The sequence below is a fragment of the Molothrus aeneus genome, chromosome Z (genome assembly GCF_037042795.1).
Source record: "Molothrus aeneus isolate 106 chromosome Z, BPBGC_Maene_1.0, whole genome shotgun sequence".
In the NCBI taxonomy this organism is placed as follows: Eukaryota; Metazoa; Chordata; class Aves; order Passeriformes; family Icteridae; genus Molothrus; species Molothrus aeneus.
In genome coordinates this window covers 71,297,145-71,318,870 of record NC_089680.1, presented here as the reverse complement: position 1 = coordinate 71,318,870, position 21,726 = coordinate 71,297,145, and the positions used below count along the sequence as shown (strand labels likewise).

Genomic DNA, 21,726 nt, shown 5'->3' with positions numbered 1-21,726 from the left:
AAAATGCAGAATGTGTTGTATAATGAAACAAAATGTATTTGCTTCATTAATTTAACTGGTTAAATTCCTTTTTCTTCCAAGAAAATGCTGGAAAAAAATTGATTATTGAATCTAGAAAAGAGAAAGCTGTAGAAGGAATAGTATTGAAGAGTGCTGACTAGATTTAAACCATAAGAAGAGAGAAGGGTAATTTTTTCCCCAATTTCCCATTGAAAAATAATGCAAGGTGTAAGTTCAAGAAGCAAAACACAAGCCAAGTGTAGGGAGAAGAAAAATCTTAGATTACTTGTTGGCATGAAGATTTAGCAGAGAAAATACAATATTTTCCAGAGTTTGTAGCTCAGGAAACTCGAGGTTTTCTAAGAGCTTAGCCACGTGTCAACACTGACTCAAACAGTTGAATGAACACTTCTGTTTTTCCACGTTTCAGTTAAGAAAAGTGGTGACAGCAGTGCGAGACCAGGTGAAAGGGAAGTTTTGTGGGGAACTGGGCTATCTCAGTGTAAACCTCATGGGTGCACAGCAGGTCTTATTTCCACATAGATGAAATCATTTAGCTCGGCCGTGACTGGGTTCTCCAGGACGGAATTGCAGCGCCTTGTCCTGTAACGACTGAGAAGGCTCCGTGCAGCACCTGCTCCTCCCCTTCCTTCCTGGCAGCAAAACTTGCCTTTGGAAAACACCTGCGGGACACAGGCAGGCTCACTGGATGGTGTGGGCAGGGAATGCAAACGGTGTTTCTGCTCAAAGTGTGCTTTCAAGGTGTTTGGCACAAATTTCTGGTCTGGTTTTTGGCAGCGCCGCCCTGGAATGGGACATAACACTCGGAGCGTTTGGGTTGGAAACAGCCAGGGAAATTCTGTTTATAAATAATTGGGCACACCTGTTTGAGTGTTTTGGTTTAAAGGGCCCCAGATTTATCCAAGGCATGGAAAGGCAGGAATGGCTGCTGGCCTCCCTTTTTACTCTCAAAAGCTACGGGCAGATGATAGGGCTGTTTCAGCTTTTATCACATGTCATGACTGAGTGGAGATGACACATAATCAATGGTGGGTTTAGATTAATGAGCTGTATTGTTTTACCTTTATACGCAGAGATTAATAATTAATCTTATTAATAAAATGTCCTGGAAGATAATGGAGTTTAGGAAGCACATCCTCAGGTTTTTCATCAAGAAAATTATGATTATCTGTTTGTTTTCTGCTTTGTTTTGTAATTATGCTCAGTAACACTGACAATTCCTGAAAATACCATTGCTTATTGGTGTGAAAAAGTATAATATCTTCAATTCAATTAAGAATTTGGCTACCAATATATATCAGCCATGGAAATGTTTGTGTTCTGCTTGTAACTACATAACTTTTCTGTCTTCATAAATTCCTGGTGTGTCACTACTGTATTATAGGATACTGGTGGTCACATAACAGTTTTTTTGGTTTTTTTTTTCTATTTTTGCTATACTTTAAAATGGCAGGGGTGAGGAAAAAATCATGGACAGCTGAGACTTGCTCAGGAAAGACCTCAAAAGCAATGGTTTCCAAAGGGGCTTAAATGTCACATTAAATTGTTCACCTCCTGAAGCAAAGACATTCCAAATCATCCACACTCTTTTAAAAAACATTTCTGCTAAATGTTTTACCTTATGTGGGTATCACCCATCACTGAGGGGACACAGTGATTCCTGGCATAGTGGTGACTGTGAGATCACAGTGACAATTAAATCTTTGTTTCCTTTAGCAGGATATAATAATTACTATAGCATGAAATTATTATTATTAAAGTGGTACAGGACCTCTGCAAGCAAGGGTAATGTGAAGCTGAGAATATTTTATCACATAAGTTTTTCCTCATACCAGGTTGAACACGTCATGAGAGCACAACTAATTTTTGCTTTCTGCTTGTTTCCTTCCTTCACCTTATAAACTGAAAAGTTCAGGTTTGGAAAGGCAGGGTTTCCCTGCTGCTCCTGGGAAGGAAGCATCTTCCCATCTTTTTCCACTTTTGTAGAACTTTCTCTGACTAACCAACTGGATGTGTTGGGTTTTCAGGTCTATGGGAAGGTTAAAGATCAGCAAAGAAGTCTAAGAAGGGCCAAGATTTTGCAGGCAGTTGGAGGATGGAAAACACGTGATATAACCAGAATATTAAGGTTTGGTTTGGTTTTTATCCTCTTCCCTATTAATCTATCTAGAAACAAGTTTGGAGCTGGCTTTAATCTGAGTTTGCTCAAAATACATATGTCTTTCTATTGACAGAGAGCAGCCTTGAAAAACTCTCAACAGGAACAGGAGGAGAAGGTTCAGAGTAAAACCTACTGAAGCATATTCTCCATTGTCTTTGCATGATCTTCATTCCTATGGACTTGAGGCTACCAGATCCAGAATAATTACCATGAAGGAAAGAGAGAGCCATCACACAAGCTGCCTTGATTGCTGTTGATGTCTGAAACAAGGAGGTTTACTTCAAGAGAGGAGGGTGCTTTCCAATGTATGACCTGTGGGAATCCAAAAATCCCCTTGTCCTGGCTCTCATTTGTTCTCATTTTAACGTTTCTCAGTGTTGCACACCATATTTTATTCATTTCGGCTAGATGTGATGATGAGCTTGGAGAGCATTGTTTATTTAAATTAGGTCTTAGCATGGCTCATCCACATCAGTAGGCTACAAAATTAGAAATGTTTGTTTTGTTTGTTTTCTGTGAACTTGGAGCAACCTAATTAAAAACTGTAAAATGCTCAGATTCGTAGGACAGAGTGGAAAGACTTCGTTTCTTTAATTTCATTTACTGTGTAATTCGTTATCTAAATCTAACCAAGTAAGATTTCTCAGCGCCGTGCTGTATTTTTAACTATTCATAAAAATTGCCAAATGCTGACATTCTGTTGTCTGCTTGGTCCTTGCTGTCTCTGCATGGGGCTGGGGATGGCTTTGCAATGCCAAGTCTTGTGCAGGTGTGTCAGGAAGGAAGTTTGCAGAGTGGCATTCAGGTGTCTTATTTGAAGCTGAAAATAATTTCATGGAAGTTTTGTCAGTATATGGTTGATTTCTTGAGTTTTTCACTCATATGTGCACCTTGGTAGGAATAGTGTGTATAATATGTATTTTTTTCAAAAAAAACCTCCTAGTTTCTTGCTCAAATATTGGCTGTCACAATAGACTTCTATGTGCAATCTAGAATAAACTTACTTAGTTTCTTTCTCTTCTCCAAAATCTCTCTGCTGAAGTGGGTTGTATTGATTTAATTTTTCTTTAAATCTAATCTAATTTACAATTTTTTTGTTTGTTTTTAAACTAAAAGTATTCTGACCTCCATACCCTCCTTTCACTTGCCTTTGTGTTTGGCTTTTTTTTCAAAAATATTGTATTTTTGGGGAATATTGTAATTGAAGGTTAATTACCTTTCATCCAGTTCTTCACCCAGTGCACCATTTACCTGCTCATCCCACTTACATTTCTGGCAAGAAGTGAGGACGACATTTTGTGGCTCTGTAACTCATGAAGAACGCACATCTTCAGCAATATTTGCTATATTGGTGTTTGCCAGCAATCACCTTTCTTGCATTCAAGATATAAGTACTTTTGAGAAAAAAAGGAATGTTCAAAGTACAGTGATTTCTTCCTCATCACTCTAAGAATAATTAATTTTTCAGCTTTTATTTTGACTCAGGAAGTGCATTATATTCTATAGCATTACACTCTTTGTCAGGTCCTTATTCTCTATCTCATAGCTGGTTTTAAAAATGCCCTAATATGAAATTAATATGGGTAAAGTCATCACAGAGCTCTACAAGACAGGCTCTAAACCAGGGATGCCTTGTTCTTATTGTATTTCCAACAGCATTTCTTCCTTTCCCCCTGCTCTGGTAGCCTAGCATATGGGATCACAAATACAGCAAGTGAAAAAAGCGGCTGAAACTTTTGGGACCTATGGCACCACTTCCATCAGCCACAGATTTGTTTCTTGCGGTTTCCTCATTATTACTATTTTTTAAAGTGGTAAGGAGTGGAACTCCTCCCTTTACATATGGAGGTGTTTTCTCCCATGGCTGTGCTCTCTTAACTCACCTTAATGTGTGAATTAAATCCTCATTTCAAGAAGGAGGCAGATCCCTTGGTGCTTCCCAGTGACATTCATTTTAAAGCCACTCCCTTGGTTTGAAAAGACTGCTAAGGAAGGCAGGAACTTCCCTTGAAATGGAAAATGTAAACCCCCTCCCTCAGAATTATAATTTTGAAATTAAGGGGTTCTCAGGCAAAGAGGCGGGAGTAGGAATAACAGTTCTTTACTAGGAAAAATAAAAATAAAAATGCAGTAATACAAAATAACAGTGCCAGAGTGAGAGCAGTCCCTGTCCCCTGTGTGTCAGGGGGTGGCACAGCCCCATCCCATGGGGGCTCAGCCCTCCTGCAGTGCCAGCTGTGGCTCTGCTGGAGCAGGGATCCTGCACAAGGGGGGAGTTTTCCTCTGCAGCTCCAGGGCTGCTGGAGATGGGCCTGGGCTCCCTCTGGCCATGCAGGGCAGCAGAAGCTGCTCCTCTGGCAATGCACTGGGCAAAGGCTGCTGGGGTGTCCCAAAGCTCAGATTGGATCCAGGTAGGAATGCTTGGCTCCTCCCCTGGGCGGAGCATCTCCCCATGGGATGCTGGGATTGGATCAGCCCCGCAGGGACAATCAGTGGCCATGGACAGAAGGTAATTAATAATTAATGGCCATGAACAGCAGAGATCTCCTGGAGGGAGGATTGGTGGTGGAAGAGATAAAGAAAAAACTGCCCCATGAACAGCAGAGAACTGCCTCAGCTCTGACAGATGGGAATAGAACACACACCCCCTGCCACATCCTGCATTTCCACCCTAAGACAGCCACCAGGTGTGCAGTGCCAACCTATTTTCTCAGCTTTTTTTTTTTTTTTCCCCTGCACTAGCAAAGCAAGCTTTCCATTCAGAAATGGAAAGATGCCATGGACACTGCCTAGACCTTCACCAAACAAAAGGAAACAGGATTCTTATTAGGTTTGGAGTTTCCTTCTCAGAAGGATAGATATGTTTAGTTACAGACCATTTTGCTAAATCTCTTTTCAGTAATAATCTTACAATACTTGCTTGGCCCACTTTTTTTTTTTTTAAATTTTTTTTTTAATGCTCCAACAGCAGAAATAGCAGAAATGCTCTTTATCCCTCACCACCATGACAAATGCTGGCAAAAATCAAATGCTGGGAAAAAATGGAAATATTTTTGATGTGTGAAATTTTATCAAGTTGAATATATAGTAACAAACGTATATAATTTAAGTGTCAAATTTCTCAAATATGCGGCTACTTAAAGATTTCAGTCACTCGTACTGCTGGCGTTAGCCAAACCCAAACCTCAGCTATCTGTCTAACTGAGATAGTCACATTCTAACCAACTTGAAAATACATGATTTTAAGGGAGTTGAAATTAAGTCACTGGACAGCATAAATTCCTTTCCTGAAGTGCTTGCCCAGATCTCTAGTGACAAAATTTGAGCGCATGATAAATTCATTCGAAAAACCATTCAATTGCAAGAGTTGCTTGAAAAAGTAACTTGCGGAAAAGAAAGTAGGAAAAAAGGAAAGAGGAAAGAAAAAAAGAAAAAAAAGAGGGAAGAGAAGGGAAGGGAAAGGGAAAAGGAAAGGGAAAGGGAAAGGGAAAGGGAAAGGGAAAGGAAAAAGGAAATGAAGCTATTTTTTAATATAGTTTTTGTCTTCATCACCCACTCCATGTAGTACCACTAGATGCCACTGTGCCCTAAGGAAGAAAATGAACCAGAGCTTCACAGCCTGCTTTAAATCCAGAGCGTAAACAGTTTCAGAAAGCCAGTGTTGATTCAAACACTGCAATTTCTTTAAGTGTCTTTGCGACCAGACACAGCCAGCCTGCTGATGTGCACGATGCCCTGAAGCGGGGAGTTCAGTTCGAGAGGGTTCAAACACTTAGAGGCGTGTCCCAGCCGTTTTGCAGAGCTGGTGCTGAGAGCTGACAGAGTTTTCAGACAAGGGAGAATCTTCCCCAGCACAGCAGGAGCATCCCCTGGCAGCATCCCTGCTCCCTGTGGGATGGAAGCTGCTGCTTCCTCACTCTTCCTTTCTCACAAAAGAGTGGGGTTACAGGTGCTGAGGTTCCATTTTCCTGGAGCAACATAAAGTAATCGACACTGGAATGCTTGGGAGGAGAAAAACTATCTTCCAGGAGGAGGAATGCTGCTTTTGTGGCTCTAACAGTTGTATTTGGAATAATAAAAAATAGTTAGAATAGCTCAGCATATTGGCTCTGAATTCATAATCATGAAATTACAGTGCATAACTCCAAAATGGATACTGTCCTTTCTTCCCCCCCCCCCTCCCAACTTCTTAAAATATCTGGTTTTTGCATTTTCTTAGTGTCCTGGTCCTACAGGAGAAAATATTTTGTCCAGTAACACAGAACAGCCATAATTTTATCTCAAAAGTCACCTATCATTTTACTCTGTAGAAGAGAACGTGCCCATTAAATTCACTGGTGTTTTAATGAGGTTTAGAGACACAGTAATAACTTCCCACCAATACCTGTGTCTTAAAACCTTTCTCCAGTTCTGTTTTAAAGAAATTCCTATTAATAAAAACAAACCTCCCAAAAATTCTCCAACCCCCCAAAAAACCAGCACCAAACTCCAACTTCTCCCATAATTTTGATACGGGGTTTCTTTTGATATGCACTTTTCTGAGAGAAAAAAAAAATGGAAAATTAGATATTTGAGCGGGGAGTAAAATACTCCCTCCAGTGAGGTAAACCCTTCTGTTCCCACAGTGAGACACAGCTCTGTCAGAAACGATGGCAGAAGAATTCAGAAGAGAAGCTGGGTTACATGGTTTCTTCCACCTTTCTTCCCGTGTTTCTATCAGTGCCACAGCTGTCCCTGAGCTGGTCTGCATTTTTTTTTTGTTGGTTTTTTTTTGTTTGTTTGTTTGTTTTTTTAACCTCAATACAGCTGTATGAATATGTAATATATTTTGAAACACACTTACTTTACACCCTACAGAATGAAAAAAAAAAAAAAGAAAAAAAAAAGAAAAAAACCTCATTGGTATTAAAACATCTTTTACTTTCAGAGACATTTCCTCAAAGGTGGGTGGGTGTATTTCTCCCCCTGCCTGGCTGCTGGAACATTTTGATGCAGGCTTCTCTGATCTTTTTATCACATCCAGTTGGCGCTGAGCTGAATTCCAATTATACATGGCATTTTTTTCTGCTCCAGGTTTTCCTGACTCTTCGAGCAGCCTGCATGACAAGGCAATCAGTAAAGCCCTGAAATACTGAGAGGGTTCTATCATAAACCATAGGTAGGCTAAATCTGAGTTTCACCAGTGTGGGTGTGCAGGCTTTCCCCCATATCACCAATGGTAAAAAAATATTAAAGATTGAGAAGGGAAGGAAAGGAAAAAGGAAAATACCACAAAAAGGAAAACACCTACTTTTGTGCCTTCTTATGCAAACAAGCAATGAACATTTTCCATATTCTTGTCATTAATCTGTGATGAATTTTTTAGCCTACTGAAGGTGTCTTTCTCTGTGCCTTCATGTCTTGCTCTGGTTTGGTGGGGCTTTGCCTTCATTCAACCTGCTGATATTTTTCTTCTGTCATGGAAAACCAAAAAATCTTACGACTGAAATTCCCTTGTTGTCCTTACGAGGGAAGATTCATGGATATCCTTAGGAACCACATGCACACACTCTCCTAAAGAAAAGTTTTGAAATAAGCGTGTTCTGTAATAACAAAAAGCTTATTGCATGTTGGGATTCCACAAAAAAAAAAAAAAAAAAAAACCAAAAAAAAAAAAAAAAAACAAAAACAAAAAAAAAACCAAACCAAAAAAACTGATAAAAATGGGAAGATCCTGCAGTGAGATGAAATCTGTACCTGGGTGCTTCAACACCCTGGCACACATTTTTCTCCTGTCCTTTGCTAGTTCCTCTGTCAATTTGTAGTGAAGTGCTTCTGTGTCAAGACATTGTAATGAAATTTAAACCTGTGACCCTGGTGCTTTTCAGCCACAGACTGCTCACCCCGTTCCTAAGCCAAAAATGCTTTTTTTGTGCTTATTTTTTTTCCTTTTCATGAAGTTAAAGATGCAAATAACATCCCAGAGGTTGACATGTTATGAGAAATAAAACCCAAGCCCCACCTTTCCAAACTTGGTATGTCCAGAACTAAATAAATACAGTGTGAGCTGAGGTGTTGTATTTGCATTGCCCTTCCTTCTCACAATGTCTAGCCCAATTTTAAAGTCTGTTGAGTTTCTGAAAATATTGTAGACTATTTTAGGTGGTCCTTGGAAAGAACCTGTGTGTGCTGAACAGAGTTGCTGTGTAACATTTCAGAATTTTATTAGTTGTAAGTACAGAATCAAATCACCACAAAGTCTCAACCTCCCCATATACTAAGGGGAAAAAAAAGAAAAAAGCTGCACAAAGTATGATTATGTTTATAAAAAACATTTCCCAGGCACCTAGTGGGGCAATGAACTAAAGGAACCATTATTTACTGAAATAATTCAATTCTAAACACTGGCCTAAAAAAATAATAATTAAAAAAAGACAAAATCCAGCAATATGTTAAATTCATCTTCAAGTATTAAATTAAATTGGCTTTGTATTTCGGGCGATTTTTTTGGTGTTTGATGGTATTTAACACATTTGCTAATATTTTTTTGCTAATTTTTATTTGTTAATATTTTTTGCTAATCTTTTTCCTGCAGATTCAGCTGGGCTATTAGTCCAATATATTGACCAATTAATTAGCACTTTTAGTCCAAACATGGAAAACTTGTAATGAAAGATCTTGGAGCTTGATTAATTATTTTGGGTGTGGATTTGTTTGCTTTGGGTAAATGCAGTTGCAATAAATTATCTTAGGACAACACAAAATGAGTCAGTGGCATGGGTAAATACAGTGATATTATTACAGAAACAGGTATAGATAATGACAGAATATAAAATAGTAGTAATAGAATATAATAATAGAATGTACACATTAATACGTGGATTGAAGATGGGAGATCAGGAACTTCTGCTCTCCTAAACCAAAATAATGATGGGGACATTTAATGTGATAGTAAAGAAATTAACAACACTGTTTCACACAGGAGGCTGTGACAAAACATCACAGGTCCACAAAATTGCTTCAGAATATTTAGCAAAGTTGTTTTTTTTTTTTTCTCTTGAGATGAATTTAGTGGAAGTCATGTTATGTACTTTGCCAGTGTTGGAGCCAGTGTTTCATAGAGGTCTGGAGGAGTTCTTCTGTGATTAGCAGATTGTTCCCATTTTCATGAAAACAGTCACTTTTGGAGACACAACACCAGACTAGATTGTCTTGGGTTTGATCCAAGTGGGAAATCCCAATATTTCCCATTAGACATGCAGCTGAAATGCTGAACAAATGCCTTGTCACATCACTGGAGAAGGGAATAGAGAAATGAGATTTACAGGCTGGGGACTATGCACAGAAATAAAGGAACTAAAATGTCCTACAGCCTGCCTGCTGCAGCAGTTTAATTTAAGAAAGCAGCTTTTACTCAAGCAGGGTAGCAGCCAGATTTATAGGTGGTATGAACTATTCTCAGCCAAGATTAGAAAGACATTCAAAGTTCATGGGGACAATCCCCTACAGCTTTTTTCTCATGCAAAAGTGCAACTGACTTGAAAAAGAGTGTTTTGGCAGGAAAAATAACTTTTGTTCAGAGTCTGTGTTTAGCAATAAAGAAGAAATAGCTTTAGGCAGATCATATGGCAAGGAAAAAAGCCCCCGAACCAAATGTGTTACAATGCTAAAGAACAGTCTTAAAATATACAATACCTCAATTAATACCCAGAAGTTACATAAGAACTTTCTTGAAAAAGTACAGAAAAGCAAATAATAGTAGGAATCTGGGGGCAAGTGGATTTCTGGTGCTATGAATTCTTCAACAGCTGAGTGATCCAGATGGTGATTCTCAAGTTTTGGGTTTTGTTATCAGTCCAGCTCCATACATGATAAAAGAAACCAACTTTATGTCTCTCTGCTGACCTCTGCCCTGAATATATTATATTTTTTGGCTGTTTTGCATGGGAATGAATGAAATTCAATTCTCAGAATGATTAAGATGTGTTTTGAGGTGTTCAGAAGTCACAATTAGATTTGAAAGGGTGCTTTAATTTAATGGCTTTTGTGTAATGCTTTAAAATAATGGCTTTTAATGTACCTACAGGTGGAGTTTCAGAGTCAGGAACATCTAAAATGGTCACACAGCACCAGAAGAAGTGAAAGAGAAAAGGTGAAGGACTCTTGTAGATTGGCAATAGGTAAATTATCTTTCATTTTGCGCACATCCACCCACCCCAGTTTCTGGCAACAGCATGAAATTGGGAACTGGCTTTAGAAACAGTCTCAACAAACCTTAATAACTGTAAACTGTAATCTGAAAAACTTCTGTTCTGCTCTTCTGAGTCCCATTTTGCCATTGTGTGTAGGATTCCATTAGCAGATAAGAGGATATATTTGAGTCCAGCAACAACAATACGTGGAGTCTTGCATTCTGAATCAAATTGTGTGCTGCAAAAAGGTAATGTGGTCATTTGTGTGTCTCTTTTTTTTTCTTGTTTTTCTTTTTTTTTTTTTTGGTTGAAAACCCCTCTTTGTTAGCATTTTAGCTTTCTGCTTCCTTTCAGTTCATTTTCTTCCTCCGTAAGTATATTCTGGCTTTGCTTCTCTTCTTCCAAGCTATTGTCCTGGTTCCTTGTGATAAGGCTGGTATCAACCTCACCACGTCTTCAAGAGCCTCCCAGGAGAGGAGGTGGTGTTTGTCAGAGCAAAACTTAAATTCTGCAGATGACTGGGCCTCCTGGTGCCTTGCTGAGTTGAAAACAGTGCCATTTATCCTTTCACCCTTTGATAGTCACTTCCTCATTTTCTTTGCTAATGCATTAAAACGGATGGAATTATCGGGAACTGTGCAGGAAAGGGGGCTGCGTGGTAATTTATTTTTATGTAAATATGCGTGCATAGACACACAAACAAATGCTGCCTCCTTTGTTTGTAGTGCCAGGCTGGGCCTGTGAGCAGAAGGCATATCTCAAGTGTTTCCCAAACTCCATGGCTGCGTTGTTTCTGAGCAGCATGTTTCATTTAATTAAGACACAAATGATGTTGTGCCGAAGCTGTTATGACTGCTGCATATATCACAATTAAATAAAGCCCACAGAAGCAAGGACTGCAAAGTCACATTTCCAGGCAGAGTCATATATTCCTTTATCTGTGGACAGTTTACTGTTCACAGATGTGCCAGCACGCAGGGTGCTCCTCAGGCAAACTTCCTGCACATTCCTGCCTCGTTTTCCTCCCAAAATGCCAAATATATCTGACCCCAGCTTCCCCCCAGATTCAATGTGTTTTGCTAGGTGGACACAAATGACACGTGGCATAAAGTGCCCGGTTGGGACAGTCTGGAAAATGAGAGAGAAAAAGAGAGACACAAACACAAAACCTTGTTGAAGTTGAGAGAACAAATAAATCAGTGTGAGGAAGTGCCTTTGGACAAGCCACTGAGCGTGGTGTTGCAGCAGCCTGGTGTGTTACCATCTGGGAGAGTTCAAACAGGCTGTAAATCCCAGGCCCTCCAGGCTGTGGGAAGCTGGCTTGGAGGATTCCTTGTTTTCTTTCTTGGGAGGTAAAGTAGAGACTGGCTAGCTGATGCTGGAAGCATTCCCTGCTGGCTGATCAACATCAGACAGAAGAATTTTCTTAACCTCCAGCCAAAGATAAGGGCAGATGGTTTACAAGGGAGGGAAAGAGTTTGCTGAAATAAAGGACAGGGCTGACAGAAAAAAATCATGCTAGTTAGAGAGGACAATGCCCAAGGGCAGAAGGACAAGGATTTTAATATTTTTAATTGTGTTACACTGAGCACTGAAAGTCCTCAGACCAGATTTCGGAGGAACTTCCATCATTTCAGTGAGATGGGCACGCTGAAAACCTTCCTGTAGGTTCTTCTCTGCCTAAAAGTTCCAACTGAGCCATTCCATGAGAGAGCTGGCCATAAAGATGAAATGAGTCTGGAACTGTGACGGTGTTCACAGGGGTCCCAGGATGAGGGGAGAGACGAGGATCTGACTCCATGTTCAGGAGGCTTGATTTATTATTTTATTGTATATATTACATTAAAACTATACTAAAAGAATAGAAGAAAGGATTTCATCAGAAGGCCAGCTAAGAATAGAATAGCAAGGAATGATAACAAAGGTTTGTGGCTCGGACAGAGACTCTGAGCCAGCTGACTGTGATTGGCCATTAATTACAAACAACCACACGAGACCAATCACAGATGCACCTGTTGCATCCCACAGCAGCAGATAACCATTGGTTACATTTTGTTCCTGAGGCCTCTCAGCTTCTCAGGAGGAAAAATCCTAAGGAAGGGATTTTCCATAAAAGATGTCTGCGACGGGGAACCTTGGGCAGTCTTGAAGGGTGTTCAGGGTGATTGTCCCTGGTGGCTGAAAAGGCAGTGTAGATCCATGCTGGTGTGTTCAGGTGGGAGCTGCCTAGGGACACCTGGCAGAAAGTACCAAGCATAGGAATGTACCTAAACTCCTACAAACCTTTAATTTCATTCCCTTGTCAGAGGCCAGAATAGAGCACCATTTGGCACTAGGACACTCAGTACACTGGGGTGTCCTTTTTGGGGTAACTAGAGACCAATGGAGCTGGAGAGCTCTCATACAGCTGCTCCCGCTCAGAATATTTGGAACTGGGGGATGCTGGCTGGGGGCTTTCTGTTCTAGAGCCAGTGAAAGCCCTGTCCTCCAGAGGTAGCCTTAACCACCAGGAAGGCTTGTGCAAGGCTTTCCTTCCTTGTGACATTTGGCCATTGCCTGCATTCCATTCAGGAATTGAGGAGCCCTCAAGCTGGGAACAAGCATGAGACCACGAGTAAGGCATGGTATGAGCATCTCTGTCAGGCTGGGGCTCTGATCTGCATACCAGGGTTTGGATGCTCTTCCGAATGTGCTGATAGCCTTGGAGAGTGGGTACTCAGCTCCTGAAATGAGGAAGAGCCAGAGCACACGTGGAAATCTAACCTTGGCTGTAGGAAATGCTGCTATTCAAAAATCACTCTGTTCTTGCAGGCAGCTGTCAGGCCTGGTAGTTATTGGCAAAAGGAACCTCTGAATTGTGTTTGGATTTGGACTTGGATGCCAAAAACCATTAAAAGGTCTCCTTTTGTTCTACATCACATTCAATCTGTGTTTCCTGAATTCACTTAATTTCTGTATCTTGTAACTCATCTTAAGTTCTTCCAGTTCCCATCAGAAATCAGCACCTGGAGTCTGAGGCTGTTGTAATCCTGATACTGTGACCCAGCCCTCATTTTCTTTCCTCTGTCAGCTCCAACCTTGCGCTGGGATAGGAAAATTAACCTCACATGTAGATAAAAGTTTCTGGAAAGTCAGTGTCTGTTTCTCCCTTGGCTGTCAAATCTTCTAGGAATGTAGAAGATCTGTTAAAGATGAAACGCTTTTCTCCACAGGAGGGAAAATCAAGCAGTGCAGTGTGAGGCAGAGTCCTTCCCAATCCACCAGAGATCCTCACCCAGGTCCAGCTTTCATTTGAGTGCTTTTTTCTACCCACTCATTTCCCACTGTGTGAGCTGCACATCAGGAGGATCTGAGGAAAAGCAGAGGGACCAGGAGGGGCCCAGACAGGGAGTGATGAAGCTGGCTGTGTGTGACAGCTTTATGCAACCGGGCATTAGTCACTCTGGGACCAGAAAAACCAGTACAGCACCAGCAGACAACTGGTTGTGGTCCAAAGGACCAATAAAGGGGAGCATGTGAACAGAAAGAAAACGTTTTCTGTGACTTCCAGATTTGCAGCAGATTTTTCTGTGCTCTTGTGTTAAACTGGCAGCACCTCAATGGAACTTATTGGGAAGGACATGACACCCAGTGAAGTACCAACAATGCAAAAAGAGAATGTGATGAGCCACAGTGGCCCTGGCTGTTTCAGGAAAAGGATTTTTCTGAGAGGCTTGGGCTGCTCTCAGGGAAGCACTGAAATAAAATCAGATTTTAAGTAAACATCCCAGCATCGCCCACTCTGTTTACACAGCACTGTGGAGGACAGCACACTGCTGACCCAGTGCTGTGTTTTTGCTTCTGTGTTTTTATCAATGGTTTTCAGATAAAACCAGCTCATGGAAGTCAAATAAAAGCTCTGAGTAGCTCTGGGCAGTCGAGTGAGGGTGGTTTGTTGTGAGCAGCTTAATTTAGTGCTATTACGGAAATGATGTTTTCAGCCACAGCAACAGAACAGAGCTGTAATCTCATTAGGAAAAAGAGGGAGCGCTCTCCTGACCGTTGCACTGAGGGCTTTTGCAGTCCAGGCTGACTGGTAAGATCAAATCACCTGAACAATGTCCAACACCATCCACAAGAGTTTAAGTATTTAATCTGAGATGTGGGTGGGATTTTTGTGCTGGCCTAAAACTGAGATCACAGAATCCCAGAATGGTTGGAAGGGACCACACTGGGTCATCTGGTCCAGCCTCACGGTCCAAGCAAGGTCATCCCAGAGCACGTGGCACTGGATTGTGTCCAGATTGAATATTCCCAGGGAGGGAGATCCTCAGAACTCCTGCTTATGTTATAGACACAGCTAAATCCAGCAAAGATTTCTGTTTGCCTGGTCCTGACAGGCCTTTAAACACATAATGCTTAACTTCTGGGTGCACCTTGCTGAATTTCTCTCATGACAGCACTGAGCAGTTCCCTTTTAAAGTGCCTCCAGGATCCACACATTAGGCATTGCTGCACCTGAGGCTGTGGGGGATGGTTTGTGGGGCTGAGGCTGGCATCTGTGAAATCCTGGTGGCTTTTATTCATCACAAACAAAACTGGCTACTCTGCCTCAGGTCATTGCTCAGCAGGTCTAACCCTTACTAAGCACGGCTGAATTTCTTCTCTCTGTGAGACAGATGGAGGATTCTCTTGTAAATTTAATCAGGCAGGGGTTTTGGAGGCCAGACATCCCAGACATGTCCACCAAACCAAAACAACAGAGCAGCAGCCACTGACAGGCAGGGAGTGGAAATATCTTGTTAAAAACCACAGCATTGGCAGGGTGTAAGTCCAGGTTCTGTTCTCCCAGTTGCAGACGATCCTGGGAGCAGGAGCTGGTGCTTGGACCAGAGAGCCAGAAACCATCCTTGCCTGCATGGACTTGAAGTTCTGGGTTGTTTTGCTGCTCTGTGCTTCCCAAAGGGCGCAGTGGGATTTCCTTCAGTACCATCAGCTCTAGGCGTAAGAGTGCCTGCTTCCTCAAGCTGAAACAAATGAGCTCTCTGTGCTGAGAGGATGAGGAGGAAATTGAGTTAGAGAGGCAGGCAGCAGAGCAGAAAGGGTGCACACAGATCAAACCAGCACCGCTGCAGCTGACTCGTGGCTAAGCCCAGGCTGCTCCCTGCCCAAACCTCTCCTGGGGTCTGCAGGGTTCCAGAACAAGTGTGGCTTTGATACAGAAATATGCTGGGGCTCTGGGGAAACTCCCTGACTCAGAAATGTGACGCGGGATGTGGAAGTTGTGCCCCAGTGTCACATTCATCCTAGGAGGCCGAGCTCCCACCCTGTCTCAGCTCCAGGGAAAGCTGATTTATCCCAGCTCCTGTGTCCCACCTGAGAGCCCCTTGTCCTGAGTCAGCTTCCTTTGTGCCTTTTGTAGCACTGCTCCAAGTGCAGGTGCGATAGTGAACATATCCTGGGCCCGTTTGCTGCCCTAATCACTGGTAATCAATTTAAATCAGGGTGGGACTCTTGGGGCTTGGACTTTGTTGATCCTAGCTGGTCCCTTCCAATCCAGAATATTCTGTGGTTATTTGGGAGTAGTTTAAGAACTCCCTCCTCTCATAAAATAACTGCTTTATTGCATGTTCTGATAATAGGGGAATTAAAGTAAGTGAATGCCTATTTTACCCTGCTATCAACGTTCATAAAGCTTGTTATGGGAAAAAAGAGAACACACCACAGACATAAAGCCAATAATTATTATTATGAATAATAAAAATAACGTCTTTTTTGTCTTAATAGTAATTCTAAAAGATTTTCATGAGCCTAGGTCAAATCATTACAGAAAAAGAAAGGAAAACAAAGGATATTATTGTGTAAAAAGCTCAGTTACACAAAACAGAGGTACTGCTTCAATAGGATGAGCTTTATTTTTCCTCCTTGCCATTCTGATTATTTTGATTCACCTTGGGAGAGCAATTTTTTTACATTTTCCAGCATTCAGCCTCTGCCATTTCTCATACCCACCCCATGACTTCCCCTCTGTCACCACTGCTCTCCCTCCATGCCTGCACTGCTCTGCACCTCTCCATGCAGTCAAAAATCCTTACACTGCACTGGAGTTAATAAATACCTGATTCTGCACCAAATAACTCCCTCTTACTGCCACCTTGCCCAGAAACTGTGGTTACACTGCACAAAGACTGGCAAAAGTAAGACAGATTGGCCACAGCTAACTGGCCACTGGAAAAAAAAAAAATCACTGTTAGGGCTAAAACAAGTTAAAACAAAGCTCCAGGCAGGTCAAGATGAAGTGGAACAAGGGAAATGTTGATGTGGCTCAGTTGTGTGGCCTCCCAGGAGCAGAACAAAGTCTGGTGGCTACTGCTGTTGACAGCAACACTCCATTTCCTGGCCTACAGGTCTGCAATAAATATAATTTCAGAAAGGGGCAGCGCTGTCTATAGGAGAAGCTAAGTTTTCAGAAGGTTCTGAAGCTTATAATAAATCTTTTAATGTTAGGGCTTTTTTCCCTCATTGCAAGCTGCAAGGGTTGTCTGTTAACACAGCTGGTAAATAATTCCATTTTTCATTATTAACTTGGAAGTATTTATAGCCTGTGATCATGTATCTCATGTGGATGTGCTCTGTTTATACAGTAAATAAATTTAAAGCCCTTAATCTCTGCTCAGACAATTTGTTTGTGTCATTTTTCTTTCCCTTGTTTCATATAATTCGGGTGTTTGTTGTGAAAAGCACATAACTGCCATCATTTTTGGTTTTGCTTCTTCCAACAGCTTTATGACCTCAGGAATATTTATAATTTAGCTGCTTGCTAAGAGGAAACCCCTGATATGAGCAGATTGTCAGCAGCCTTTTCACTGCCCCTGCATTCAGGTAATAACCTCACTGTATCTTTCCTTTCTGCTGCACTGACACCTCCGTGCAGCGGGATCTGATGCCCATTTCAATTATTCCTCCTCCTCATAATGTGCTGCTCTGTTTCAGCATCGTTTCCACTGCACCCCCGTGTCCTTCCTCATTGCTCTCCCTGCTTCACAAGGCAGGAGCTGGCAGCCTGTGATGGCCAAAGCTGGGTTTTAGCTCCTCAACACTTCACTGCTCCCCAGTTTTCCCCGTGCCTGACAGAGAGTTGAGATCTCTCATCTCTCAGGCTGCCCTGGAACTTTCTACTAAAAAAAAAAAAAAAAGAAAAAAAAAGAAAAAAAAAAAAAGTTTGGTTTTTTTTTTTTTTTTTAAAGGCATGGGCGAAGAACTGCTCTACAAGGTGTTGTCGACACACTCATCAATTCCGACCTGTTTGGGATATCAAACTCCACTGGAAAAGCTTGTCCATAAATGCTTTCTGAAAATGTTGCGGTTTTCAGTCAGTTCACAGATTTCTTTATATTTGTAAAAGCTTATTTTTCCCTCTGGTCCAAACAGCACCTGAATGAATTTAAAATTGTACACCCCCATCCAATCATTGAGCTAATTAAGGCAAGGCACTGGAGTTTTAGGCAGTCTAATTGTTTGTGGTGCTGCTAATGACAGCACATTAACAGGGTCCTGAGACCATTTTCTGTGTTTATTTTATGTCACTTTGCTGCCTCACAAAGTGCTGATCCTGTGGTCTGCTCAGGATGGGTAACTTACATACTTACCACAACAGCATTTGCACAAATTACAGTGATTCTGTCAAAATCCTGATTTTAAACCTGATTGATTTGCATTAATCAACTTAATCTGCATTGAAAATACACACGGACACTACATTTTGTCACTGCTTTGAGCAGAAAATGCGGACATGTGGATTCAGAGATTGCATTGTACCTTGGCATAAAAGTACTGGAGACATCGTATCTGACCAGCTGAATTCCCCTCTCTCCTTATGATATTGACAATTAATTGTAGAATAGGTGAGCAAATTGTTGCAAAAAATACTGTAACCTCCTGCAAGGTAAGCCCCTGATCCTTCAGTTGCCTTGATGAAGGTGGGCCCTCAAACTCAGCATATCCACTAGGAAAAATGAGGGGCATAACAGAGGGGAAAAAAAAGTGGAAAACCTGCCCGTTTTCCCTGAGCACAAATGTTTTAGAATTTATTTTCTGTGGAGCTGAATGATGAAATAATAATGATAATAATAATGATAATAATAATGATAATGATAACAACAACAACAACAGCAACAGCAACAAAACAACAACAACAACAACAAAACAACAACAAAACAACAACAAAACCAACAACAACAACAACAACAACAACAACAACAACAACAACAACAACAACAACAATAATAATAATAATAATAATAATAATAATAATAATAATAATAATAATAATAATAATAATAATAATAATAGAAAGGTGACATTAGGCATTTTTTGTGAGTGCCTGAAAGTACACCATAGTTGTTACACACTGGGCTCAGATCTGGGGGAAGACATCACAGTGCTTACCAAAGCCTGCTCACTCTCTTCTGGAAATCAGAATTTGCAGACATAAAAGGGGTCATACACATGACTCTTGTTCAGTTCAGCAGAACTTTGGCAGAGTGCAGGCAGAGAGATAAGGACTGAGAAAAAGGTGATAATTCACTGGCTGTACCCTGTCAGTGAACAGCCCTGGGCTCACCTGCTGCTGCTCCTCCCTTTCTGCTCTTTAAACTTGCAGGTGAGGGGAGTCTGAGTTTGTTCCTGTCTGGACATCACACATGACATTGTTGTGTGGATTTCCAGTTCTCCTTGGCAAAGAGAGAAAAAAAAAACCCCAAAACAAACCAGCAACCTCTTCCAGGACCTTTTCTGACCTGGAATAAAATTGCTGCAGCTCAGTGGAAAGGGAAACTTTGATTTTTTTCAGCTGCAAAAAGCATCAAACGCCGCTAATAGTTCTGAAATAAAAGAAATCATGAAGTCTTCTAGAATATAACAAATCTCAAAAGAACTCCCCTGTCTTGTGGCAGTGAAACCAGGGTGAGGTGTGACATGAAGAGCACTGCACTGGTGTTTTTCCTTTATAGAGTTTTAAGTGCAGACAAAACCAGTATTTTAGACAATTTGAGAAGTGTTTGCACTTTAGACCTGCCAGCAGTTTCCAGCAAGGTAGGAGCAATGCTGCGGGAGTAGAGTTTTACTGCTTTTCCCTCCTCCCATAAACATTCTTTCTCACAAATTTCACTTGGCTTGCTTGGTCCTGAAAACACGTCAGCACTTCAGCCTGTATGTCTTGCTTGGAAAACATCGAATTTTGTGGAATTTGTAAGCTCTGCACAGCTCGAGTCCCAGAAACCATCCACTTACTTCTGGGGAATGTCAAATGTGTCAAATCACAGACCAAACCCTCTTAAAAAATTTAGCACACAGAAGGAATACTGCTTCAAACATAATAACAGAAATTCAGGACTTATAAAACTGCAGTAGTGATGGCTCAATTAATCAGCTGGGTAAAGCTGTTGTTTTGGGTGACAGGCAGTTGAACACTGTGTATAAGAACATAATATTCCCAAAAATCAGCTGCTCACCAACCAGATGTACAAAAAACATTCACAAAAGTCCAGCTGAGTGTTAGACAGTGAAATGAAAACCTGTCCTTAAAGCTAATTTGCTCTACTTGGGGGCAACAGTGAATGATATAAAGACCTCTCAGCCAGCAGGATGCAAGCTGTTTAAAATTTATAATATAGGAAAACAAAATTTCCTGTGTTAAAGAGTTATAATAAATCACATCCAATGGAATAAAAGATTAAAAACCTGTATACATTGAGCTGTCTGACAAAACAATCTGTATAAAATATGTCTTGTCTTTCAATTCATGTGACCTACATGCACATAAATGGCCTTTCAGAAGCCACTCAATCATGTATTTTTGCTACTCAGAATAGAAGTGGTCTCAGGATTTTGTTTTAAAGGTGATGCCTGGAACTGTTTGTAAATAGTGAGAGTTTTTGACTTCATGGATGTCTAAGATTTAACTCAAATCATTGTACACTGTGGGTACAACTTGTTTTTTCTTGGATTATTTTGTGCTCTGGTCCAGTTAGCAATACCCTTCGTGTCATCCTCCACCCCATTTCTATGGCTTCTGTCTATTTGGTAAAGGTTTCTCACTGCTGGAAAATCCAAGTCACACCTATTTAAAGTAGGTTAATAGTGGTGAAGTCCTTAGAGGGCCTGATGAAAATATTATCTTATCTTCAAGGTAAAGAAAGTTGCACCAGTAGGATTCCTTCAAATTAAAAACAACAACAAAAAAAGCCTCCAAAAAAACCCCAAGGACAGCAAAACAAAACAAAAACAAAACAAAACAAACCTTCCCCCAAAAACAAACAAACAAAAAAACCCCAAAAAACTTCAACAAATCTGTTCTGTTTATGGTTCAGAAGTTTGCTGAGAAACGAAAATATTTCCAGCATTGTCCAAAGGTCATCCAGACTCAACTAATTTAATAATCACCTTCTGAAATTGATTTTCTAATGAGACTCCTCAGCCCAAAAAACTGTTCCCTTGTCCCTCCCAGGCTTCACTCTGAGCTGTGTGAATGCAGAAGAAAACAGCAGTAAAAGCTGTGCAGTACGTGCTGACAGGTCATGCATTATACATGGAGAAAAATGGAGCAGGAGGCTCTTCAATTCCAGTTTGAAACAACCTCTTTGGAGCAAATCTATCCTCCATCTCCAGCAGCTCTCAACCAGCCTGCCTGGAGCCAAGCTGTATAAAGCCAGTACAGATGTGCAAATTTGGTTTGAATAATTAACAGCAGCAGATGATGACTCTGTGTTACAGCGACTGTAGTCGCTGAGTGCAAAAGTTCATGATAATAATTCAGATGCAGTTTAGGGAAACTTGATTCCCTGCCAGAGCTGCACACCAGGAGGAGAGCAGGCTCTCTGAAGTTTCTGAGTCAGCCGCGGATCTGTAGAAATGGGGTTAATAAAGCTCTCAGAACAGCGCTCTGAGGCATGACCCGCTGTTCTTGAAATCTTGGCTCTGAGGGGTGTTACAGGTAAACAGCTTTGATTCCGCCAGAAAAGAGCAGTTCTGGAGGGGTCAGTGAGGGCAGGAGGGACACATCTTTCTCTGAGCTGAGCTTTGTCCCAAAGCAGCGGCGCAAATGTGGTAAAATCCAGGTGGGAATTAGGAGATTAGGCTTCCTCCATTCCACTTTCCCCAAAGCACTGGAGGGAACCCGGCCTTCTCAGACAAACAGGACAAGGAACCACACACTGGTGAACTCAGGGGTGAAAAGCCCACTGTAATTATCAAAAGCAATTTGGTCTTAGTCAAATCCAAACCAGCTGCTTAGAGCTGTGTATGCATAATGATAAATCCCTGGTGACTGGTGAGCATTAACAGGTGGGAGGGGTGATCAAAGCTGCGTCAAAACACGCCATGTAAAGCTGTACC

General features: G+C 41.2%; 1 long non-coding RNA gene across 1 annotated transcript in view; it reads left to right on the top strand.

Moving 5' to 3' along the window:
* The window catches only part of LOC136569184 (uncharacterized), a 41,710-nt gene extending 38,497 nt beyond the window's left edge, over nucleotides 1–3,213 (top strand). The window contains exons 2-3 of the long non-coding RNA XR_010785321.1: nucleotides 2,049–2,149; nucleotides 2,256–3,213. This is a non-coding gene — a long non-coding RNA (uncharacterized lncRNA). The remainder of the gene's footprint in view (nucleotides 1–2,048; nucleotides 2,150–2,255) is intronic.
* Nucleotides 3,214–21,726: the final 18,513 nt, after the last annotated feature.